The following is a 27,649-nucleotide window of genomic DNA, read 5'->3' as shown; positions in this document are numbered from 1 at the left end:
TCTGTACCATCAGATCCAGGTACTTTCCTAAAGGCAAACATTTTAACTTTTTCTGTTTTTAAAAATCACTCAAGTACATATTTTAACAGAGAAGATACTCCAAATACTCCCAAGATGAATGAGCAGAGGGTCACTTTCTGAACTGCGAGATTTCATAATTCCTCAGTGCTGCAGAACCAGGAGAGGACAGAGGGGGACTCAGAGGCCTAGAAAAGCTGGAAACAGAGGTAAGTGATTTTACCATTTAAAAAATGTATTTTAAACTTTTAGGAATTTAAAAGTATCCAACTTGCTTTTATCGAAAGAATAATGTTCTATTACATCTGGGCTTGGTTATGCACATGGGTGAGTGGGAAGCAGAGAGTATTAGTTGGAGGGTAATCACGTACAAAAATTGCTGAAAACTAAGTTTAAAAAATAAGGCAAACAAGTTTAAGAAAAAAAACAGAAAGAAAAATATAACCCTATTTCTACTGCTTAGATATTTTTTGGTACGGGAATAAATCAGATGGGCTGATTTGAACACTGGAACTTTGTAAAACAAATTCTTGTTATTGAAGAAGTGAGGTTTTTTATTATTTAGTTTAGTGAAAATTTATTTTTTTATATTTGTTTATTGGATTTTTTTCATTTATTTACATTTCATATGTCATCTCCTTTCCCGGTATCCTGACCATAAACCCCTTTTCTTGCCCCATTCCCCTTCTTCCATGAGGTGTTCCTTCACCCATCAAACCACCCCTTCCCACCTCCCTGCCCTGACATTCCCCTACACTGTGAGGTTGGTCCAGCCTTGTCAGGACCAAGGGCTTCTCCTCGCCTTGGCGTCCAACAAAGCCATTCTCAGTCACATATGCAGCTGGAGCCATGGGTCTGTGCATGTGTAGTTTTTGAATGGTGGTTTAGTTCCTGGGAACACTGGTTGGTTGGTATTTTTGTTCTTATGGGGTTGCAAACCTCTTCAGTTCCTTTAATCCTTTCTCTAACTCCTCCAATGGGGATCTTTTTCTCAGTTCAATAGTTGTGAGCATCCACCTCTGTATTTTTCATGCTCTGGAAAAGCCACTCAGCAGATAAATATAGCAGGCTAAACCTTTAAAACTAACAGAAAAGCTAGTGCCTAAATAATATTAAGTGTTCTAGAGAAATGAACTCCTAAGGAAATGAAGCTTTTGTTTTCATTTGTTAGGAGTGAAATATTTCACTCTTGAAAAATATGTTTTAATTGCCATAAATACCCCAACTTCTAATGCAACTAGGCAACAGCAGATGTCCATCAGAAGAATTAGTGTCCTCCTGAGAATAAAGGTACAGATGAAGGGAGAGCAAATGAAAGGATTAGTGTGTGTGGGAATGAGTAAACTCCAATGTTATTTCCCCAAAATACCAAAGAACAATTTTGTTTATTAATGAAGCCAAGGAAATCTTACGTTTTATTCTCTTTGTAGTTACTCTGTAGACACTGCATTTGAGGTGCTCCAAGCCGAGATTTTTTCTTTTTCTTTTTCTTTTCTTTTCTTTTCTTTTTTTCTAATACAGTGTTAATTAGAGGCATGAGTTTCCGATTTCAATCACCTTAGATACACCAAAATGTTTAGTATTATATTAAGGAATTTTGAACTTAAAGGACAAAAGAGATTGTTGACTTATATGCCCTTTCAAGGATGGGATTGTATACAGATCAAATCCAGAGCAACTCAGGTTCTCTATCAGTTCTCAAGAACATTCATCCCTCTTTCCTTCCTCTTCATCTTCATTTATGCTCTCTGGCTGGTTGACTGCATGCTCCAACTTGGTATCTTGTACATGGATTATAGCTGTGCCTCCAGTGTCTTCTGTAGAATGTACTACAGTTCCTATGGGACTGTGTGAAGGGACATGCCTGTCATCTACCTCCTTCTAGGCTGAGTAGGAGGATTCACAATACAAGGCCATGGCCTTCTTCAAAATTTTATGAGACTTTACCCCAGTAGCATTCCTAGAGCAGGTACATTTTAGATAGAAATCTACAGCTTTGAGAGCACATTTTCAGTCAGTTCATATCATAGACTTGCGTAAAAAATTTTCTGGGTTTCCATGCTACACAGACTGTAATTTGTACTGAGATGTATTCTTTTCATGGGGATTTTCTTGCATATTTTGCCTTTTTATGATTGTTCAGTCTGCTGGCAGAGCACTGTGACAGCTCTTGGAATCCTGTGTTCCTTTCGGCTAGTATCGGTTGCAGTGTTGGTGACAAACTGTAAGTAATTGAGATACACATTTTTTATCTTCTGCATAAAGAATAGTTTTAATCATGAACTGCTATGCAGTTACACACTTTCCGTTTTTCTGCCTATAATCAGGGGATGAGCTAGAATCTCTGTACACTAATATTTTTTATCCTGACACGCTGCAGTCTCCTTTCCCCTTACATACCTAAGCATGAGCACTGGGGTTGTTGTAAACTCCCCTTTCTCTCTCACTTTTGGCAATGTTCTGTCTTACTACTTGGTGATTGTCTGCCTTTGGATCTCAGGTGACTGTGAATGTTACGTAAACATTTTGGGAGAAACAGCTCTGTAAAGAATAACAATGACCTTCTTTTCCTTTTTCTTCAAAGTATATTGAGATCATGGTTAAGTAAAGAGACTCATCTGCACAGCTAAATTAAAAGTTATACTTTATGGAATTCCTTCACAATTAAAAAGAAATCACTTTCAGAATGTGTTTTAATATTGTTATACGTGTGGATATGTAGCTTTCCATACATTGCAATAAGAATTTCATCATTTCCTAACGATTTTTATGTCAAAATTTTATGTTGTGTTAAGGTATTTATTTGTAAATTTGTGCTGTAATAATGAAGTAATTGGTCATTACTTCTACAATAATTTTATACAGCTGTATTTATTTTATAATTAACTGTCCCCTAAGGAAAACTTGATGTATATATTTCTATAGTGAGTTAATTGAAGGGCCAATTTACAAATGGAACAGTACCAACAAAATTAATGATGTGTGTTAGCTGTCAACATGAATCTTTTCTTCTAATCTTAAATTTTAATATGTAACACTTAGGACCATTTTTGATATTTTATATGTTACTAATTTTAGTTTTTCAGTACAGTCACGAAAAACATGAACTTCAGGAAACTCTAACCAACCACCACCATAACTACAGCATCATGCAAAATGACATCAACTTAAAGGAAGAAATGCTGAGAGATATGCCTACAGAGTATAGTGCTATTAATCATTTTCTGGAATTCCTCAACAGAGAACAGAACAGATGATACAACAAAACCAAGATTGTTTTAGATTCTTCACAGCACTCAGGTACTGAGCATGGGAGGACCATGAGTGCAGAACTGCATTACCCTATTATTTCTTATTTGGAACCTTTGAAGTACAACAAGCAACTTAAAATGCTGGTGGTCTCTGGGTTAATTGCTTGGAGGTTCCTTATTAGGGCCTGGAAACTCAGAAAACCCTGTTTGGATTAGAAGAATATTATAGTTTCTAGAAGTGAGTGTCTGTTTGGCACTCCTACTGATCCTAGGGGATGGAATTAGACATTAGTACATCTGAGAATTTTGATTGTTTTGGTCTATGGGAAAGTCTGAGTCTCTGACTTCATTCCTGACACAACATGAAACTTTTTCATAAGAGCATAGTATAAAATATTTATGCTAAAATATAGTTAGAGCATTTACATGAATGCAGTTATAAAAATAACCGTGTGTGTGTGTGTGTGTGTGTGTGTGCGTGTGTGTGTGTGCGTGTGTGTGTGCGTGCGTGTGTGTGTGTGTGTGTGTGTGTGTGTGTGTTTTCCATCTGAATTGTTTTGAGAGAGTTGGCCAATAGTAGGTTGTGATGATTCTCATTATGTAAGGAGTGATTTTTTAAATCTGCTACAGTATAAAATATGTGTCAGGGGAAAAATGCTCCAAAATATGTAATTGAAATATTTCAGACCCATGAAATAGGTTTTGGGTCATTATTTTAATATAAGTTCATTATCTGTTAATGGTAGCATACTGATGTAGTCCCTATAATTTTGAGATTGGGAGAGGAGAATTATAATTGTAAGGACAATGTAGACAGTCCAGTAAATTTCAGGCCAGTCTGACCTGCACAATGATATCTTGTCACAGAAAAATGAAGATGGGAGATAAACTTTAACAGAGCATAGACATTCCCAGCACCTCACTAATCAAAAAATTCATATTGGGTGATCCTACTATACAAACTGCACACATCGTAATGCATCAAACTTGAATCATTTGTGCTTGTGGGCACACCAATGAAGGCCTGGACATAACAATGAGAAGAGCATCAGTAGCAAAACCTCCTTCATATGTCTCTTAATTTTCTTAATATAATAGGATTTAACTCAGATCAAGTTGTGGGGACTAGTGTGGGCACAATGCTTTACTAGAATTCAGTCATCAGTTTAAATCCCTTTGAACAGAAAGTGCTCATTGCCTTCCCTTTGGCTCCTAGTATCTCACAAGTGTCTGCTTCAGAGAACTGGGCTGTTTTAGAAATCTAATCTGAAAGCATTCATACAATTTTGTCCTAGGCCTAAAGTGTTTCACTTTGCACAGCATCCTTAAAGTCAATGATGCTCATCACATAGGTCAGCATCCTGCTTTTGTGTTCAGTTTGAAACAAGATGTCATTCTGTAGCCTAACATGACTTGGAACTTACTGAATAGCCAAGGCTGGTATGGAAGTCAACACTTAGTCTAGGCTGGCATCAAACTGGCAGTGATCTTTCTGTTTCTCTCTTTGGAGTGCTCTGATTTCAGGCATAAGTCATCATGCCAGGCTGATTCATTTCACTTTAAAGAATAAATAGTGTTCTTTTGTGTATTTGTGCTTCATTTTCTCTAGTGATTCAACTATGATTGCCAGAGGAAATGTTTCTATAGCTCTATGTTATTAACAAAGGATCCTTTATGTGCAGGGGTCTCTGGTCATCATACAATCTCAATTTTTGAGCCATGTGAAAGTTTACTTTTTTTACACAGGTTGAATAAATACAATGTTCTCATAACGAAATACCAGAGAATAATAAGTTTAACCATTTACATTCTCTGTTGTAGATAGAGGTGTTGAAATACACTGGTTCTGTTATGGTATGGAATGTTATCATTTCATCATGGACAGAAAAACATGGAGTGGATATAGCCAGACCTGTCAGAATTACAGTTTGGCCCTTCTGGCAATAGATGATGAGGATGAACTGGTGAGATACTGAATACAGGATGTTTTTGTTTTGTTTTGTTTTTTAAATATTTGTATATGGTTTTCTTGTAATGGGAACAAAACTGTAGAACATAGTACTTTTAAAGGGAGACTTGTTTTTATAGAGACACTTCTGTCTTTCAGTCTCCTCCCTTTCCAGGAATCTACAAGAGAATTCCTCAGAAAGCATATCTTTCTCAGATGTAGTTTGATCCTTTGGTAAAACATATCCTGTGGTAGCCAGTTGTTTATTAAATCCCTTCTGCCTAGAGATTTGCTCTTTGGAATTAGGAGTGTGGCTGCCTGAAATGAGTAATCAGATGACAACAGGGCAAATGGTTGAACTCTGGGCCTTGATGCATAATGAGATAATATGAGAAATGTGAATTTAATGTTTTGACCAGTTAGTCCCATTGCATTTTTCATGGAAAATCTCCATAATCTTTATTATATACTATTCCTATGTTCTGTGAAAAAAAGATATCCATCTTTAGAAATGACAATTTAAAAGAAAACAAATTTACAAATTTCTGGCATTTCCTGTTTATGTTTTGTATATGCCAAGGATAAGCTGGGAATTGATGTAGAACTATTACCAGTTTTATCAGAAACCACCAAATGGATTTCCAAAATGCTTGTAAAAGTTTGCACTCCTATTAGAATTGGAGGAGTCTTCCCCTTTCTCCACATCCTTTCTATCATGTGCCATCAATTTAGTTTTTTTTTTATCCTATTAATTCTGATTGCTGTAAGATGGCATCTCAGATTTCTTCTGATTTTCATTTCTTGGAAGGCTAAGGTCTTTGAAATTTATTTATGTGCTTCTCAGCCATTTGAAAATCCTATGTTGGGAATTTTCTGTTTAGCTGAAGCTTAGAAGGTACAAAAGAAGAAATTGATACATCAGTTAAACAAAATGCTAAATTAAAAAAATCCTGACACAAATCACCCAGGAAAACTGATATACCATAAAAAGGCCTAACCTAGGAATAATAGGATTAGTAGAATTTGACAAGTCCCTGCTCTAAGCCCAAAATTATTTTCAGCACAATGATAGAAGAAAACTTTAGCAAGTTAAAGAAAGATGAGACTATAAACATTTAGAAAAAGCTTTTAGAAAACTAATTAGATTGGGCGAGAAAAGGAAATCCTCCCACCACATAATAATAAAAAGACAAAATCTACAGAGCATAGAAAAAATATTCAAAGCAGCAGAAAAAAATTGCAGGTAACATATGAAGGGAGAACTATCAAAATTACACCCAAATTCGTAGCAGAGACTGAAAAGCTAAAAGGGCCTGGGCAGAAATCTTGTAACCTCTGACAAACCAGAGATGACAACATAGACTACTATACCCAGTAAAACTTTCAATCACTTTAGATGGAGAAAAGAAGATATCACAAGACAAATCCAATTTCAAGCAATATCTATTCATAATTCCAGACTTCCACAAAATACTAGAATAAAAATCCAACCTAAGGGAGTAACTAGGTAACTGCATCCAGGTAAACACAAAAAATAAGTAAATCCTTACCAGCAAAAGCATGTAAGCACACACAGTCACACACACACACACACACACACACACACACACACACACACACACACCACCACCACCACCACCACCACCACCACCACCACAACCACCACTACCAATAAAATTAGATTTAACCCCAGAACATATTTTAATATATAATTACTCTATTAGACATCATACCACTCACGTATCTCATGTAAGATACACTAAATGCTAGCAAATATGTCCCCATCTACTTCTCAGTTCTGTCACTTCTGGATTTTACCTAGGGAAAGTTCCTCTCTGGAGTATGGAGCTTCATGCACAGAATTTCATAGAGCAATTTTTTAAGTTTTTTTTTTCCTTTTTCCTTTTTTTTTCCAGAGCTGGGGACCGAACCCAGGGCCTTGCTCTCACTAGGCAAGCTCTTTACCGCTGAGCTAAATCCCCACCCACTCATAGAGCAATTTTTGTCTTTATAAATTTTCTTTGAAAATAGGGCAGTACTTCCCATACAAGCACTTCCTATATGCTTGTGAAGTATTCCAGAATACACTGCACATTTGAACAATTTCATAGAGCATCAGAAACTGTTTAATGATCTATGTGCTTTTATCGGCCTTAAGCAAGAAGATTGTTAATTCAAGGACTGGCTTTGTACATAGTAAGACTCTGTCTAACAAGCACTGTCACAAATTGTGTCATGAACCCAGTATCTCAGGACACCTGAAGTTTTTATTTTCAATAACTCATTGAATTGACATAGTTTTGATTTAAAAATGATACTAGTAGGAATTTCTTTAGAAAGTTTACATGGTGAGACTGAGAGGTGGGACAGGAGAGCAGAGAATGACACAGTAATGCTGGGAAGTTTTGCTGCATGTGCTCTCATTCAACAGAAAGAAATTTCATCATAAGGTTTGTTGTTTCCTTTATAGCTGTTCCTTCATCTCCTGGTTACTCCAGACAGTTACTGGATTGGATTATTTTATGATAGTACAAAAAGTGATTGGACATGGATTGACAACAACCCATCTGAACTGTGAGTTTCTGAACCCTTCAGACTGTAACACTGGTGTGGGGATTGGGAGAATTGTGTGCAAAGACTTTTCTCTCATTTTACATGACTTTCCTCATTTTCTATGCACCGCACGTATAAGAAGTTACTTAAGGCCTTACACTTGTACACTGTGCACTTGTTTCAGAGGGAAGATGTATGTTTTAGAAACTGACCAAAAGTGACTTAATACTGCATACACCTCAGGACTGTGTGTTCTAAGTTGTGAAGGGCACTAGAAAGTCAAAAATCTTGAGAGAGTGTGAAGTGACCGAATAATCATGACAGATACAATGAGTCTCTCAGACATTCCTGTGACATTTTTGTTATCATTAGCTTACATAATTATTGGTTACTTAAGAATATAAGAACATGTTTATGAAAACATATATATGTATGCCTACTTTCTATTTCAAGGTGTTGTGTAGACTCCAAGATTATGTTTATTTATAATCTAATAGAGAATTCTTCACTGATTATCTTTATTAATAATATTCATTTTTCTTGATAAATTTCATTTATCTCACTATATTAAATAAATTATGATCATGTCATCCCACTCCCCACAAAAGCTTCTTCTGCCTAAGCTCTACCATGTGCCCTGCTAACTCATACTTCGTATTTATGGTTCATGGTTATAGGCCACAAAATTGCGTAAAGAAACACATCAATGTCCACACTATCAAAAAAAGAATGAATCCCTCCTTTCCAGCACCTGTCACCCAAAGAAATTTATTTCCTAAGATGTAAAAAGTTTTGCCAGTCTTTGCCATACCTCTTGTCCACAGCCTGCATTTTAGAGAGCACTTTCCCGGCTGTGATTCCTACATTCTTGTTCTGTCCTCTTCCATGCTGTTCCCCAAGTCATGGTGGTGGTATGGAGGGGAAGAAGTTGATGTAGATGTCTCCTTTATGGCTGAGCACAAAAAGCTTCTCCTAAGCATTTGACCAATATCTGCCCCTCTGCACTGACTTCTACCCACTGTAAAAGAAGCTTCTCTGATGGAGGTTGACAGAAACTCAGGTTTAGGTCATTACTATAAATGATAAGAATACTATTTAATTCCCGATATCAGCAGAGTGATAGTAGCTAGTTCTCACCTAGGGCCTGAGTCCTTCCCAATTCCGGATTTTGATTTCCATATCGAATATGTTTTTCCTGTGGTAAAGGCCACAGTTCCACTAAGAAGGTATCTCTATTACAATTGTAATGCTGCACATATCTGTATGGTTTGTATCAGGTCAGCATTGCAGGATTGAGTGTCCAGTGCAGGACAGGATTATTCATAAATTTTCTCCCCTGCAACCTGCAAAGCACCTGCTAACCATTAGAAAGCCAGCACAGAAAAAGATATTTCCATATTTGTTTGAAGTTAATGTCTCTGTCTTGATGGGAAGGTGTGGAATATCCTCAGCAATAGGGCCTTGCTTTACACTTATAATGGATTACTAAGGACAGTAGCAATAGCTTGTGCTATGTGGGAGACAGCTTTTGTCTCCCTGACCAGTAATTCCTCTGGAGTAATCCTATGCCTTGCACATTGGTTTTCTTATAAAAATACATATCTTCTAAATTGTAACTCTTCTTTAATGTTAAATTTCAATCAATTAATTTATTTTTTATTTTTAAATATTTTTTTACAGTCCACTCTTAATCACCTCTTGTTCTACCTTCTGTTCTTCATTCCAAAACTCCTTGCTCAGTCTCCAGTAGGATGTCCCCACCTCCCCTACCACCTCTCCAACTATCCTCTGCACTGCCTAGGGCCTCATGACACTCCAGGGTTAAGTGCATCTTCTCTCACTGATGTCAGAACAGGCAGTCTTCTGCTGTATGTGTGTAAGGGACCTCATGAAAGCTGATGTATGTTGCCTAGTTGGTGGCTCAATGTCAGAGAACTCAGGGGTCCAAGTTAGATGAGACTTCTGGTCTTTCTATGGGGTAACCTTCCTCAGCTTCTTCCAATTTTCCCTAATTCAACTACAGGGCCCTCTGACTTCTGTCTATTGGTTGGGTATAAATATCTGCATTTGACTCGTTCAGATACTTGTTACATTTTTATTTTTCAATTAGATTTTTTCATAGAATATATATTGATCAGGTTCTGTCTCCACTAAATACTCATTATTCCTTCCCAAATTCCTACCCAGTCATCTTCATGCTACTTGTTTCTCCAAAACAACAACAACAACCCAAAAGGTAACATAAAATCAAGCAAGCAAGCAAACAAAATCCCAGTAAGAAAAAAAAATTGTCCCCAAATAAACACTGAAACACACCACATATATAAAAAAAGCAAACCAAACCAAACACAACAAAAACTCCAAACCACCAAGAAAACCTGGAGAGTATTTTGTTCTTGTCAACATTAATTTACTACCTCCTGGGTTTCATGTAACCTTCTGTACATCCTTGGTTTTGGTTGACCCATCTTTTTTTCTCTCCTTTCTTTTGTTTCGTCATCCCTTGTCCTTGAATCCTCAGAATAGCCCTTCTGCCTTTCTACCATATTTTAACATTTTTGCTGATTGTTGATTTTTTTTAGAAATATGAATTTTAAGAAATCACCTTATAATTCTGTATTTCCTTTAATGACTTTTCTAGGTAATTGTAGTTTAAGTCGCTTTTTATTCAATTTTAAAATAATTTTACTTTTTATTATTTCATGTTATATTGAGATAGAGATTCATCAAACCCAGGCTGTCCTTCAACTCCTCATTGTCATGCCTCCATTTCTCTGGCATTGGGACTATAGTTAGACATGTCTACCTTATCATTCAAATGATGCCCAATATTACTTATTTTACATGTGCTATCCTACTGTCTGTACTTTTGTGTGTTTAATTAATTATTCCTGTTGTCTTTTGTTCATGATGCCATTTTCTTTGTGACATTCACCGAGTTTCTTCTTCAGCTGCTACAGAAAGCATCTGAGGCATCTTACTCACAGTGATAACTTTATCAGGAATATTTCTTTCAGTGACTTGAAAAATGGCCTTTCAGTTACTGGTCCAAGTCTATTGTAAATGAGGTGTTTTCAGTGTGGACAGCTAGATTCCAAACCATCCAGAAAATTTCTTCCTCTCTTTCCTTGAAGGACACTGTTAAGCAGGCTGTCAGTGAATTAGACAGAGTACCTACAGCCTTCTAAGATTTATTAATAAGTTCTTATCACAGAGATTATTAGTATTGTTATTAATGTTTTTCTACATACATTATCATTTCAAACAAACTAGCCTTTATAGTCATATCTCTTTCTCCCAAGCACCTGGATTACTTGTATTGGCCTCTGAGACTGACCACAGAGTTAATAAATTTGCTTACAGCCTGTAGAAGCATTCACCGTCAGCGAGGAGCAAGTGGTAACAAATGGAATGAGGTGCCAGAAGAAGAGAATATGCCTGTATCCAAGTTAAGAGAACTTTGTGGACCTTGTCTATGCTACAGAACAATTGCCTGATGATGGTGTTGTTACTAGGGCCAGACCTGAGGTTTGAGTAAGGGAGTCCAGGTGTCAGAACTTTCCTGTGGCCACCACAAACATTTTTTTCCAGTGAGAAGGTACAGAACCTGGCTCTTCTGTTAAAATGTCATCTTCTAATCAACTCACTGAGAATCATGCTCCTAACTTGTGTTTCCGTACAGGTCTAGGTTACTATGAAAGTAACCATAAGAGTTCATGATACAGCATATGTACTTTATGTCTATCTGTGAATAGTTAGTATCTGTTGGAGCCTTTTCTTCTTTTGTCATGTTCAAGACATATTCTTTATTGATTGTACCCAAATTTAATCTTATGGCTGGCTAACTAACACATATACTTATTACTACTGTATCTTACCTCTGCTCCCTGTTATTCATGCCACCTCGACTTCATTTATTTTCACATTGTGTTCCTAAAGTAAATCTAAATACTGTTTCTTCCTGGTTTACATCCAGGATTAAAGAAAGGTCATCATTTTTTTAAAGTTTTATCCCTTTGCCATTTCAGCTCCAAGGAGCTTTTTGGATATCATTTTCTGTATGGTATTCTTTGACATACATTCTCATTAGGCTAGCCTGATTCAAACTCACCATCTTGACCAAATATGCCTTGAACTCCTGGTCTTCACGGATTCAGTATTTAGTATTTAAATAACCATTTTACATATTTCACATTTCTTCTTGACATGAATATTAAAAGAGAGACTGACTATCAGGCTTTGCTGATCCTCTGAAGTGTCAGCTCTGCTTAAGCCTAAGCTTATTTAGGAGTCTGCTTACTGATTGTTCAGAGTGCATTGATTGAGGTATTAATTATTACTTAAAATTTAATTAGGAACTGACTCTATAGCCTAGTCTAACTTGGTTATGATCCTCCTAATTCAGCCTCCCAGTGCTGATGTCACAGGCCTGCTTCAGCTTTCCCAGTATTACATATTTTAGTCAACATTTTAAAGGTTGTTTTTTGAAGAACACAGTCATAGCACTTAATACACCATCCTGCAGAGGTTGCAGTTGTATTGCATGCAGAGAAGATGGTCAATCACCATGTTTCATCCAAGTCCCATGAGTTCTGAGAGAGAGAGAGAGAGAGAGAGAGAGAGAGAGAGAGAGAGAGAGAGAGAGAGAGAGAGGGGAAAGATAACAAAAACCACAATAGTGGTCACAAAACCTCTTCTATGACTCTATTCCAAAACTCTTTCCTCTTGGAAAAGAGGTATATAAGACTTTGTCCTGTTTGCCATGTAACATATTTCTTCTATTCATCTGTTGCTTTTGCAACGAGTATCAGAGGAAATCAACTTTAATATAAAATTATCTGTTAGAAATATGGAAATCTATGTTAACTATCTAATGAAATGTTAAAAGTGCAGAGTGTATTAGGATCTGAGTTTTGTCCAAAAGACCAGCATTTTCTTTTTTAATTCTTTCATCATTTTTTTACAGTCCAGAATTTATCTTCCATCCCTGTCCACTCTGACACCATCTCCCCAACCTAGTCTCCAAGAGGATGTTCCCCCCATCACATACCCAACCAAACCTCCCTACTCCCTGGAGTTCCAAGTCTTTCAAGGGTTAGGTGCATCTTCTCTGATTGATTCCAGAATTGGCAGTTCTCTGCTGTATATGTGTTGGGGGCCTCATATCAACATTTGTATTCTGCCTGGTTTGTAGCTCAGTGTATAAGAGATTCCTGGAGTCCAAGTTAGTTAAGACTCCTAGTCTTCATATGAAGTTGCCCTCCTTCTCAGCTTCTTTCAGCTTTTCCATAATTAAACCACAGGGGTCATCAACTTCTGTCCTTTGATTGGATGCAAATATAAACATCTGTCTCTTTCAGCTGCTTGTTGGGCCTTTCCATGGGCAGTCATTATAGGCCTCTGTTTGTAAGCAGGCAGTAATAACATCAGGCCTTGTGGATTACCCCTGAGCTGGATCTCATGGACTGTCATTAAACCTTCTTTTTCTCAAGGTCTTCTCCTTTTTTTCCAGTAGTTCTTTCAGACAGTACATGGCCAGAAATTTTGACTGTGGAATAGCAACACCATCCCTCACTTGATGCCCTGTCTTTCTGCTGGACGTGGGCTGTACAAGTTCCCTCTCCCCATTGTAGGGCATTTCATCTAGTCCTGAATGTCTCTCACCTCCCAAGTCTCTGGTATATTCTAGAGGGTCCCCTCCCCCCAACATCTATCTCCGAAGGTAGCCTATTTCCATTCTTCCTGCTGGCTCTCAAGGCTTCAGTCCATTCCCCTACACACAATACCTGATCATGTTACCACTTTCCCCTTCCTGGCCCTTCCAACCCAGCACCCTTCCCCATAGTGATTATTTTCTTTTTCAACGCATGTGCGATTGAGGTATCCTCATTTGGGCTTTTAGGCTTGTTAATCTTCTTGAGTTCTTTGGATTGTATCCTGGGTATTCTATACATTTTTTGCTAATATCCACTTATTGGTGAGTACATACCATCATGTCCTTTACAGTCTGAGCTAAATGTATCACCTTTTTTATGCGTTTAGAGAAAAGTAAATTTCTTTACTTATACACTTATAATTAAGTGCATAATCAGTATGTTTTTTAAAAAAACATTGTTTTAAATACCTTCACATAAATATATATAACGTTCAAATTTAAATAACTGCCCACTATATATTTTATAGTGATTTCACGGTAGCATTATCACTATGTAAGATGGAGACAGTACATTTTTTGGTTTCACAGATATAAACAATGTTGACTGTGGTAAATTCTACTCCTGTGTTTGTAAAAAACATAGTATATACACTTCGTGATTCAGTTTGATGAGTGAAGGAAATATAAAAGTAGAATATTTTGTCATTCTTGTTGGTTTCCTGTGATGGTTTGTGATTACTTAGTGACTGAATGATTTAACCACAGGACTCAGGCCACTGTGGAAATAAGGTAATGAGCTGGGAAGGAAAGAAATGCTCTTTGAAAATCTGTCTTAACACTGCAAAAGCCTTGGTTTTTTTTTTGTTTTTTTTCTGCGTGGTACTCAGAGCATCTATTTTTATAGGATGGATGTCTTTTGCCCAAAACCTGAGGAATTACTCTGTTGTTCCCAAATCACACAGAAGCAAATACATAATCCTGATGAATAGCACACACTTCATCATCACCAGGCTTTCAATATTCTAGTGCTCTGGCAGCCCAATTAAGAACTGGGATGTAGTTGTGTGTTTCTATTTGTTTGTCGGTGGTTAGTATCTGTTACTTTTTGTACATAGAAGAATTTATACTTTTAGAGTGTATTTATTCTCTGTAAAGTACGTTTAGAATTGAAGAGTATTTGCCTGACTAGTTCAATAAAATCATACAAACTTCCACAATCTACCTATGTCCTCATTCACTATCTCTCTTGGATCCATTTGATTAAAATTGATATCTCACAGATATAGTAATATTCACTGCATCCAGCTGCATGTGATAGCTCAACACTTACAATCTTATATTTTGCTGAGTTCAGGGTGAGCTTATTCTTCACAGTGTGTTTGAAGTAACTGTATGCTACACAGTGAGACTACTTTTTTTTTTTATTAACTTGAGTATTTCTTATATACATTTCCAGTGTTATTCCCTTTCCCGGTTTCCGAGCAAACATCCCCCTCCCCCTCCCCTTCCTTATGGGTGTTCCCCTCCCCGCCCTCCCCCGATTGCCGCCCTCACCCCAACAGTCTAGTTCACTGGGGGTTCAGTCTTAGCAGGACCCAGGGCTTCCCCTTCCACTGGTGCTCTTACTAGGATATTCATTGCTACGTATAAGGTCAGAGTCCAGGGTCAGTCCATGTATTGTCTTTAGGTAGTGGCTTAGTCCCTGGAAGCTCTGATTGCTTGGTATTGTTGTACATATGGGGTCTCGAGCACCTTCAAGCTCTTCCAGTTCTTTCTCTGATTCCTTCAACGGGGGTCCTATTCTCAGTTCAGTGGTTTGCTGCTGGCATTCGCCTCTGTATTTGCTGTATTCTGGCTGTGTCTCTCAGGAGCGATCTACATCCGACTCCTGTCAGTCTGCACTTCTTTGCTTCATCCATCTTGTCTAATTGGGTGGCTGTATCACTATTGCTCTGTAATACTACTTGAGTTCAGGGATAGTGATTCCCCCTGAAGTCCTTTTATGGTTGAGGATAGTTTTAGCTATCCTGAGTTTTTTGTTATTCCAGATGAATATGCAAATTGTTCTGTCTAACTCTTTGAATAATTGGATTGGTATTTTGATGGGGATTGCATTGAATCTGTAGATCGCTTTTGGTAAAATGGCCATTTTTACTATACTAATCCTGCCAATCCATGAGCATGGGAGATCTTTCCATCTTCTGAGGTCTTCTTCAATTTCTTTCTTCAGAGTCTTTAAGTTCTTATTGTACAGATCTTTTATTGGCTTGGTTAAAGTCACACCGAGGTACTATATATTATTTGGGTCTATTATGAAGGGTGTCGTTTCCCTAATTTCTTTCTCGGCTTGTTTCTCTTTTGTGTAGAGGAAGGCTACTGATTTATTTGAGTTAATTTTATGCCCAGCCACTTTGCTGAAGTTGTTTATCAGCTTTAGTAGTTCTCTGGTGGAACTTTTGGAATCACTTAAATATACTATCATATAATCTGCAAATAGTGATATTTTGACTTCTTTTTTCGGATATGTATCCCCTTGACCTCCTTTTGTTGTCTGATTGCTCTGGCTAGAACTTCAAGAACTATATTGAATAAGTAGGGAGAGAATGGGCAGCCTTGTCTTGTCCCTGATTTTAGTGGGATTGCTTCAAGTTTCTCTCCATTTAGTTTAATGTTAGCAAATGGTTTGCTGCATATGGCTTTTACTATGTTTAGGTATGGGCCTTGAATTCCTATTCTTTCCAGGACTTTTATCATGAAGGGGTGTTGAATTTTGTCAAATGCTTTCTCAGCATCTAATGAAATGATCATGTGGTTTTGTTCTATCAGTTTGTTTATATAATGGATCACGTTGATGGTTTTCCGTATATTAAACCATCCCTGCATGCCTGGGATGAAGCCTACTTGATCATGGTGGATGATTGTTTTGATGTGCTCTTGGATTCGGTTTGCCAGAATTTTATTGAGTATTTTTGCGTCGATATTCATAAGGGAAATTGGTCTGAAGTTCTCTTTCTTTGTTGGGTCTTTGTGTGGTTTAGGTATAAGAGTAATTGTGGCTTCATAGAAGGAATTCGGTAGTGCTCCATATGTTTCAATTTTGTGGAATAGTTTGGATAATATTGTTATGAGGTCTTCTAGGAAGGTCTGATAGAATTCTGCACTAAACCCGTCTGGACCTGGGCTGCTTTGGTTGGGAGACCTTTAATGACTGCTTCTATTTCCTTAGGAGTTATGGGGTTGTTTAACTGGTTTATCTGTTCTGAGTTAACTTCGGTACCTTGTATCTCTGTAGGAAATTGTCCATTTCCTGCAGATTTTCAAGTTTTGTTGAATATAGGTCTTTATAGTAAGATCTGATGATTTTTGAATTTCCTCTGAATCTGTCGGTATGTCTCCCTTTCATTTCTGATTTTGTTAATTTGGACACACTCTCTGTGTCATCCCGTTAGTCTGGCTAAGGGTATATCTGTCTTGTTGATTTTCTCAAAGAACCTACTTTTGGTTCTGTTGATTCTTTCTATGGTCCTTTTTGTTTCTACTTGTTTGATTTCAGCTCTGAGTGTGATTATTTCCTGCCTTCTACTCCTCCTGGGTGTATTTGCTTCTTTTTGTTCTAGAGCTTTTAGGTGTGCTGTCAACCTGGTGACATATGCTCTCTCCTGTTTCTTTCTGCTGGCACTCAGCACTATGAGTTTTCCTCTTAGCACAGCTTTCATTGTGTCCCATAAGTTTGGGTATGTTGTACCTTCATTTTAATTAAATTCTAAAAAAGTCTTTAATTTCTTTCTTTATTTCTTCCTTGACCAGGTTATCATTGAGTAGAGCATTGTTCAATTTCCATGTATATGTGGGCATCGTTCCCTTATTGTTATTGAAGACCAGTTTCAGGCCGTGGTGGTCTGATAGCACGCATGGTATTATTTCTATCTTTCTGTACCTGTTGAGGCCTGTTTTTTGACCAATTATATGGTCAATTTTGGAGAAAGTACTATGAGGAGCTGAGAAGAAGGTATATCCTTTTGCTTTAGGATAGAATGTTCTATAAATATCTGTTAAGTCCAATTGGCTCATGACTTCTCTTAGTCTGTCTATGTCTGTTTAATTTCTGTTTCCACGATCTGTCCATTGATGAGAGTGGGGTGTTGAAATCTCCTACTATTATTGTGTGAGGTGCAATGTGTGTTTTGAGCTTTAGTAAGGTTTCTTTTATGTATGTAGGTGCCCTTGTATTTGGGGCATAAATATTTAGGATTGAGAGTTCATCTTGGTGGATTTTTCCTTTGATATATATGAAGTGTCCTTCCTTATCTTTTTTGATGACTTTTAGTTGAAAATTGATTTTATTTGATATTAGAATGGCTACTCCAGCTTGCTTCTTTCAACCATTTGCTTGGAAAGTTGTTTTCCAGCCTTTCACTCTGAGGCAGTCTCTGTCTTTGTCTCTGAGGTGTGTTTCCTTTAGGCAGCAGAATGCAGGGTCCTCATTGCGTATCCAGTTTGTTAATCTATGTTTTTTTATTGGGGAGTTGAGGCCATTGATGTTGAGAGATATTAAGGAATAGTGGTTATTGCTTCCTGTTATATTCATATTTGGACGTGAGGTTATGTTTGTGTGCTTTTCTTCTGTTTGTTTTGTTGCCAAGATGATTAGTTTCTTGCTTCTTCTAGGGTATAGCTTGTCTCCTTATGTTGGGCTTTACCATTTATTATCCTTTGTAGTGCTGCATTTTTAGAAAGATACTGTGTAAATTTGGTTTTGTCATGGAATATCTTGGTTTCTCCATCTATATTAATTGAGAGTTTTGCAGGATACAGTAACCTGGGCTGGCATTTGTGTTCCCTTAGGGTCTGTATGACTTAAGTCCAGGATCTTCTGGCCTTCATAGTTTCTGGCGAAAAGTCTGGTGTGATTCTGATAGGTCTGCCTTTATATGTTACTTGACCTTTTTCCCTTACTGCTTTTAATATTCTTTCTTTATTTTGTGCGTTTGGTGTTTTGACTATTATGTGACGGGAGGTGTGTCTTTTCTTGTCCAATCTATTTGGAGTTCTGTAGGCTTCTTGTATGCCTATGGCTATCTCTTTTTTTAGGTTAGGGAAGTTTTCTTCTATGATTTTCTTGAAGATATTTACTGGTCCTTTTAGCTGGGAGTCTTCACTCTCTTCTATACCTATTATCCTTAGGTTTGATCTTCTCATTGAGTCCTGGATTTCCTGTATGTTTTGGACCAGTAGCTTTTTCTGCTTTACATTATCTTTGATAGTTGAGTCAATGATTTCTATGGAATCTTCTGCTCCTGAGATTCTCTCTTCCATCTCTTGTATTCTGTTGGTGAAGCTTGTATCTACAGCTCCTTGTCTCTTCTTTTGGTTTTCTATATCCAGGGTTGTTTCCATGTGTTCTTTTTTGATTGATTCTATTTCCATTTTTAATTCCTTCAACTGTTTGATTGTGTTTTCCTGGAATTCTTTCAGGGATTTTTGTGACTCCTCTCTATGGGCTTCTACTTGTTTATTTATGTTTTCCTGGAATTCTTTCAGGGATTTTTGCGATTCCTCTCTTTAGGCTTCTACTTGTTTATTAATGTTTTCCTGTTTCTCTACGGGATTTGTTCATGTCTTTCTTGAAGTCCTCCATCATCTTGATCAAATATGATTTTGAAACTAGATCTTGTTTCTCTGGTGTGTTTGGATATTCCGTGTTTGCTTTGGTGGGAGAATTGGGCTCCGATGATGCCATGTAGTCTTGGTTTCTATTGCTTGGGTTCCTGTGCTTGCCTCTCGCCATCAGATTATCTCTAGTGTTACTTTTTTCTGCTTTTTCTGACAGTGGCTAGACTGTCCTATAAGCCTGTGTGTCAGGAGTGCTGTAGACCTGTTTTCCTGTTTTCTTTCAGCCAGTTATGGGGACAGAGTGTTCTCCTTTCGGGTGTGTAGTTTTTCCTCTCTACAGGTCTTCAGCTGTTCCTGTGGGCCTGTGTCTTGAGTTCACCAGGCAGTTCACTTGCAACAGAAAAGTTGGTCTTACCTGTGTTCCCGAGGCTCAAGTTTGTTCATGGGGTGTTGCTTATGAGCTCTCCGCGGCGGCAGCAACCAGGAAGATCTGTGCCACCCTTCCAGGAGCTTCTGTGCACCAGGGTTCCAGATGGTGTTTGGTGTTTTCCTCTGGAGTCCGAGAAGTGTGCAGAGTGCAGTTTCTTCTGGTTTCCCAGGCATGTCTGCCTCTCTGAAGGTTTAGCTCTCCCTCCCACGGGATTTGGGTGCAGAGAACTGTTTATCCGGTAGATCCCTTCAGGTTCTGGCGGTGTCTCAGACGCAGCAGTCCTGCTGCTCTTGGACCCTCCTCCACGGGAACCCAGAGGCCGTATACAGTTTCCTCTTGGGCCAGGGATGTGGGCAGTGGTGGGCAGTGTTGGTGGTCTTTTCCGCTCTGCAGCCTCAGGAGTGCCCACCTGAGCAGGCGGTGAGGTCTCTCTCCCACCGGGTTTGAGAGCAGAGAGCTGGTGCTGGCCGGGATCCGCGGATGTGGGACTCCTGGTAAACACAGGAAGTGCCCGGTCCTAGAGGAATTCTGCCTCTGTGTGTCCCGAGTTCACCAGGCAGGTCTCTTGCAGTAGAAAAGTTGGTCTTACCTGTGGTCCCGAGGCTCAAGTTCTATCACGGGGTACTGCGCACGAGCTCTCTGCGGCGGCAGCAACCAGGAAGATCTGCGCTGCTGTTTCCGCGAGACTATATTTTAATAAAGCCTAATAATAATAATAATTATATTACTTAGCTCTCTATCAATACTTTCAAAAGAGAAGCAATTTCTTTTATAGATTCACTCAGAAACTCAATAATTCAGTATAGACAAAGAAACAGGTTTTAATCTATAGTCCATATTCATAACTGTATGTTTCCTGGATAACATCACTGTCGATATTCTTCGTATTCAGGATCATGCTGTGATTTCACATGTAACATCCTTTAGTTCTGAGACAGCTTGGCTCACTGTTTGAAAATTACTTTTAAAAATTCAAGTCTGGAACTTGGAGTTTGCATGTAAATGTACCCACTGTAAGTTGTAGGTTGATGTCAAAGAGGTACCCGATTGGACAGTAGAGAGTGGGTTGGGGACAAAGTTTTTGTAATACAGGAGAAAGGAACAAGGAGAGCAATCAAGATGGAGTTTATGGAGCAGGATGGTTCAGATTTAGGTGAACTAGGTCGATTTTATCTTGTCTAGGTAGGCAGTTCATATCATTATCAATTGGCAGTGAAATAATTGTGTGCAAGAATTGTGGATTGAGAATTTAACATGAAAATCTAATTGCTAAATTACAAGTATCTGGAAATTCCTTTTTACTGGGCTAAAGAGGACAGTGTGTGAAATAAATGGCTGAGAGGCACTTGGAGTGTGTGGACCAGGTTCTGTTTCTCACACAGTGTGAGAACACGCAGGGTCCCACAGAATGAGATGTGTGTGTATGTGTGTGTGTGTGTGTGTGTGTGTGTGTGTGTGTGTGTTTGCGTGTGGTGTTGTAAGTACCACCTATTGGACCTTGTGGAGGGGGTGAGTAAAAGGGAGACAGCTGGGAGTGGGCATGGCAGGGTAGCAGCCAGAGCCAGCAGATCCAGCTTATGGGGATGGATAGAAAATGTTCCTTTTTAATTTTTACCACAACAGTAAGTCATGGGAAATTCGAGTTTTAACAAATATGTACATTTTTTCAATCATCGTTCTGCAAATTAATTTTATATCAACTCAACAGAAGTTACCTGAGAAAAAGGAATCTCAATTGGGAATATGCCTTAATAAGATATGACTGTAAAACCTGTAGGGCATTTTATTATTTAATACCTGTACTGGACCTCCTTAAATGGCCTCTATATTTCTATATTGGACCTTCTGGAAAGATAATCATGGTCCATGCTGCTTCTTGAGGCCACTCTGTTATCCCTGATTTGCTGTTTCAAGTCATTTGAAAGGCCATATATCATGTGGATATTCCTGGTCATATAGTAATCTGGAGTTGTATTAATGTCTTGGCCTGAATTGTCATTGAAGGGCCCAGGGTTATCAATAAATTGTGTTGATTTGAGATAACTTTTGGATGATCTTAGTCTGTAATATGTCCAGAAATCATGTGAAAGTTCCTATCAACCTTTTGCTATTGATAAATGGCAAAGGAACCATTTTTGACATGGTATAGATGACTGCAATACCAGAATTCAGAGAGAGGGACATAGAAGGTATCTGTGGCAATCACTAACACCTGTCCAAAGTAATTATCTAGACAGAGAGCAACCAAGAGAACCTAAAAATGTGATATGGATTCTTTAGTGTAGCTCTCCACAATGGATGGCTTCTCACAGGCTGCAGGTGGGGAAGGATTCATTTATCTATAATAGGATGGCCAGAGAGGGGTTGGCAATTCTCTAATGACTATGTGGACAACACATATTGGTCTTCTTTTGATTGTTGTTTGCATTTTGTTTGTTTATTTGAGTTGTCCTTTCCACCACCTTTCTTCTCGTTTGGAGGCATAGTCACAAGAATGGGTACATACCTGGGAGGAGTGGGAAGTAGGTGTGCAGTTTATTTGACATTACCAAATAAAGTACAAAAATATGAAAAATGAACTAGAATATAGTTGTGGACTTTTGTTCCTTTATTACTTGATTCTATTTGGTTGACTAGTATTTGTTACTTTTTGCGCATAAGAAGAATAAAGTCTGGAATGCATTTATGTGTTTTAAAATAATTTTAGAGTTTATTAATATTTTTGGGCTAGTTCAAGAAAGTCAAATGATCTTCCATAATCTATACATGTCTTGATTCACTCTCTATCTCTCTTTGACTATTTGATGATATATTGAAACCCCATAGACACGGTGATATTCATCAAGGCCAGCTGCATATGACACCTCCATCATATGTTTGAGGTCATTCTGTGCTATAGAGTGATTATTTTGTCTCATGGCACCTAATACTACTAATAATGATAATGTGTTAATACTATGCTGTCAGTAAATATTTTGTTGTGTCAAGAAGTTTCTTTTGTGTCATCACCTTAAAATGTAAAGCTCAAAATCTTCCTTATGGATCTAGCAATATGTTTTAGTCCATAACTCATATTTACAATTGTCAGTTTTCTGGATCATGCCACTGTTGATATTTATTCATGTTAGGATCATACAGTGCATTCCCTGTACAGTCCTTTAATTCTGAAATGATTCACTCCATTGTTTTGTTTACTCACCTGATACTTACATCTTTTAAAGTCAAACCTTATAACCGGAGTCTGTAAGTATAACGTTTAACACTGTACATTATGAGATAAATGGATTTTAACAAATACATACACCTTTTCAAGCCCCATAGTACAAACTAGTATTGTGTCAACCGAGAGACGGGACAGTCATCTGAATGGAGGAAATCTTAATTGAGAAAGTGTCTCAATAACACAGCTGTAAGGAAAGGTATAGAGCATTTTCTTAATTAGTTCCTGATGAGGGAGATCCCAGACTAGTTTGCGTTTCACTCCTGGGAGAGTGGTGTTGGGTATGCTATAAAGTACACTGAGCCAGTTTTGGAAATCAAGACTGTAAGCTGTACTTCTTCCTAATATCCAAATCAGATGATGTTTTCCATCTCGTGCCAAGAATAGCTCTTGCCCTGACTTCCTTCAATTATGGATGTTGATGTGGAAGTTTAAGTAAAATAAATTCTGTCCTCTCCAAGTTGCTTTGACCATGGTGGTTTATCAAGCAACAGAAACCATCTAACTAAAACAGAGCAAATTTGTTAAGATTTAAAGAACTTCAAGACACTGAAGAAGGAAATTGAAGAAGACCTCAGAAGATGGAAAGATCTCCCATGCTCATGGATTGGCAGGATTAATATAGCAAAAATGGCCATTTTACCAAAAGCAATCTACAGATTCAATGCAATCCCCATCAAAACACCAATCCAATTCTTCAAAGAGTTAGACAGAACAATTTGCAAATTCATCTGGAATAACAAAAAACCCAGGATAGCTAAAGCTATCCCCAACAATAAAAAGACTTCAGGGGGAATCACTATCCTGAACTCAAGCAGTATTACAGAGCAATAGTGATAAAAAGTGCATGGTATTGGTACAGAGACAGACAGATAGACCAATGGAATAGAATTGAAGACCCAGAAATGAACCCACACACCTATGGTCACTTGATTTTTGACAAAGGAGCCAAAACCATCAAATGGAAAAAAGATAGCATTTTCAGCAAATGGTGCTGGTTCAACTGGAGGTCAACATGTAGAAGAATGCAGATCGATCCATGCTTATCACCCTGTACAAAGCTTAAGTCCAAGTGGATCAAGGACTTCCACATCAAACCAGACACTCAAACTAATAGAAGAAAAACTAGGGAAGCATCTGGAACACATGGGCACTGGAAAAAATTTCCTAAACAAAACACCAATGGCTTACGCTCTAAGATCAAGAATCGACAAATGGGATCTCATAAAACTGCATAGCTTCTGTAAGGCAAAGGACACTGTGGTTAGGACAAAACGGCAACCAACAGATTGGGAAAAGATCTTTACCAATCCTACCACAGATAGAGGCCTTATATCCAAAATATACAAAGAACTCAAGAAGTTAGACCGCAGGGAGACAAATAACCCTATTAAAAAATGGGGTTCAGAGCTAAACAAAGAATTCACAGCTGAGGAATGCCGAATGGCTGAGAAACACCTAAAGAAATGTTCAACATCTTTAGTCATAAGGGAAATGCAAATCAAAACAACCCTGAGATTTCACCTCACACCAGTGAGAATGGCTAAGATCAAAAACTCAGGGGACAACAGATGCTGGCGAGGATGTGGAGAAAGAGGAACACTCCTCCATTGTTGGTGGGATTGCATACTGGTACAACCATTCTAGAAATCAGTCTGGAGGTTCCTCAGAAAATTGGACATTGAGCTGCCTGAGGATCCAGCTATACCTCTCTTGGGCATATACCCAAAAGATGCCCCAACATATAAAAAAGACACGTGCTCCACCATGTTCATTGCAGCCGTATTTATAATAGCCAGAAGCTGGAAAAAACCCAGATGCCCTTCAACAGAGGAATGGATACAGAAAATGTGGTACATCTACACAATGGAATATTACTCAGCTATCAAAAACAACGACTTTATGAAATTCGTAGGCAAATGGTTGGAACTGGAAAATATCATCCTGAGTGAGCTAACCCAATCACAGAAAGACATACATGGTATGCACTCATTGATAAGTGGATATTAGCCCAAATGCTTGAATTACCCTAGATGCCTAGAACCAATGAAACTCAAGACAGATGATCAAAATGTGAATGCTTCACTCCTTCTTTAATAGGGGAACAAGAATACCCTTGGCAGGGAAAGAGAGGCAAAGATTAAAACAGAGACTGAAGGAACACCCATTCAGAGCCTGCCCCTCATGTGGCCCATACATATACAGCCACCCAATTAGACAAGATGGATGAAGCAAAGAAGTGCAGACTGACAGGAGTCGGACAGCCAGAATACAGCAAATACAGAGGCGAATGCCAGCAGCAAACCACTGAACTGAGAATAGGACCCCCGTTGAAGGAATCAGAGAAAGAACTGGAAGAGCTTGAAGGTGCTCGAGACCCCATATGTACAACAATGCCAAGCAACCAGAGCTTCCAGGGACTAAGCCACTACCTAAAGACTATACATGGACTGACCCTGGACTCTGACCTCATAGGTAGCAATGAATATCCTAGTAAGAGCACCAGTGGAAGGGGAAGCCCTGGGTCCTGCTAAGACTGAACTCCCAGTGAACTAGACTGGTGGGGGGAGGGCGGCAATGGGGGGAGGGTTGGGAGGGGAACACCCATAAGGAAGGGGAGGGGGGAGGGGGATGTTTGCCCGGATACAGGGAAAGGGAATAACACCTGAAATGTATATAAGAAATACTCAAGTTAATAAAAAAAAATAAAGAAGAGCATAAAGTTGGCAGGAGAAAGCGTTGTAGAGGATGTAGGGGTGGATATGACTAAAGTGTGCTGTGTATGCCTATGAAATTCTCAAAGTAAATAAAAACATATTAAATATGTAAAAAAAAAGATTTAAAGTTCTTTTCTGAACCTTGAACACACCTGGCCCCAGACAAGCAGACATGTGCTTTCTTGTACTATAAATGAGTGTAGCCTAGTTCAGAGTGTTAAGTACTATGTACAGATTTGTCTTTGGTCAATATTTCTCTGACTCTTTTACAGTTGCCATTGTCACTATGTTGTTTTGGCTAACTCAAGCTTTTTATTAGATCAGTGTTTCACTGTCCTACTTACAAAGCCCATTTACATTGTCCTGATATTTCACAATATTTCTCAATACACATGTGAACATACTTTTTCCAAATTTTGACATTTATTATCCTTTGTCATTTATAAAAGTTGTCATGGCAATTCATGTGCAAGTCATTGTGTGAACATATATTTTATTTATATTTTAATAATTATCTTTTGTGAACTGCTCTCTTCCGGGTTCTTTCTTCCATTTGCCTCTATTGCACATTCACACATGATTTCTTGACCATACCTACTAGAATTTCTTATGGATGTATAATATGCATATCGATTCCTAAGGTTTTTTTTTTTTTGCCTATTCTGTATATGATCCGGACAACATTTGGTTTAATTTTTCTTCTTTGTTCCTTTTTCATACCTATATATGTTAAGTATGAATATTCAATTTCTCCTCATCTTAAACCCAGAGTTAAAAGACAGTAACATATTTCACTATGACTGATTCCTTTGAAGTCCCATTCCCATGTGGAGTGGTTTCCATTCTCTCTCTCTCTCTCTCTCTCTCTCTCTCTCTCTCTCTCTCTCTCTCTCTCTCTCTCTCTCCCTCTCTTTCTCTCGACAGAGTGTCATTGACTCAGTCTAGCCTAAAACTCTTTTTGTATGGAAGGGTGTCAATTCCCAAATCCTGGAACTAGAATTGAGTCCCACATGGCATCAATGAATCTAATATTGAGGATCTCCATTTTGAGTGTGTTATTTAGTCAGATATCTCTATTAGGCAAAAAACTGGCTGAGGTACTTTTTTGTCTGAGTAGAACTCTGATTTATGCTGGTTTATAAAAGATATTAATTATTAAATAATTACTTTTTGACTTATGTTTTTGCTATGTAGCCCAGGCTCTCCCAGAACACATGTTCCTTGTATTTCATCCTACATGCTAATTTACTCTGTGTTCTGATTTTATATTTATCTGTTTTGCAACATGTGATTTCATTATAAAAGGAAGTAATTCATATGCTGTAATACACTCTCTTGCAGATTATCATGTTTCTGTGATGCCCCATTAGCCAGGATGTGGGGAAGGAAAAAGGAAAGAAAAGTCCAAAATTTTAGTTACCAACCTTCATCTGTGATTATATTTCAAATCCTCCCTTTCTCCTTACAAGACAAGCATATAAGACAATATTTTCTGTGTCACACATCTGATTTTACTTTTATCTTAGCACTTTCATTCATATGATATAAGTAAGAGAACAGGTTCAGCATAAAGTAATACCTTAGAAATATTGTCATTCAGTTTTCCCAGCTGACCACAAATTGCAGGTATGAAAAGAGGTAAGGATTTGGTTGTTACCATGTCTTTTTAATGAGCTTACACAAAAGATGACATTTTAGTGATTAATTTATGATTAATAGTGTTATATTCTGTTTCATTTGGCAAATAGAACTTGTAAAACCATGCTTTATATCAGAGAATGTCCAAAATTAAACAATTGTCCATTTTTTGTTCCCCAGTGCCTTGAACACAAGGAAATACAATGTTAAGGATGGAGTATGTGTATTCTTATCTAAAACAAGACTAGAAAATATTAACTGTGATTATTTATTCAACTGTATTTGTGGGAAGAGACTGGATAAATTCCCTGACTGACAATCCAATGAATGTTAAAGGTAAAAGATGAAATCTGTTACTCATTTGTTTCCAGTAGTAATTCCTAGCTCTTATAAAATTGTTTTGATCTTAGTCCGCAGGGCAAACAGAGAGACAATCTGGAAGATTTTGGGAATGTTCTCTGGAAACTTACCTGACAGAGCAGAGGACATCTTCCTTCCCTCTGGAGACAAGACAGATCCTCTGCTGTATACACCAAAGCCTGGAGGAATTTGTCTTATTTGTGTGCATAAACTCCCACAGAACTAAATAAAGAACCCTAAGAAAC

General features: G+C 38.0%; 1 pseudogene; it reads left to right on the top strand.

Moving 5' to 3' along the window:
• LOC134486849 (killer cell lectin-like receptor 4) lies at positions 1-27,649 on the top strand (annotated as a pseudogene).

Source organism: Rattus norvegicus, chromosome 4 (genome assembly GCF_036323735.1).
Source record: "Rattus norvegicus strain BN/NHsdMcwi chromosome 4, GRCr8, whole genome shotgun sequence".
In the NCBI taxonomy this organism is placed as follows: domain Eukaryota; kingdom Metazoa; phylum Chordata; class Mammalia; order Rodentia; family Muridae; genus Rattus; species Rattus norvegicus.
Note: the sequence above shows the minus strand (reverse complement) of the source record. Positions and strands in the feature narration are given on the sequence as shown.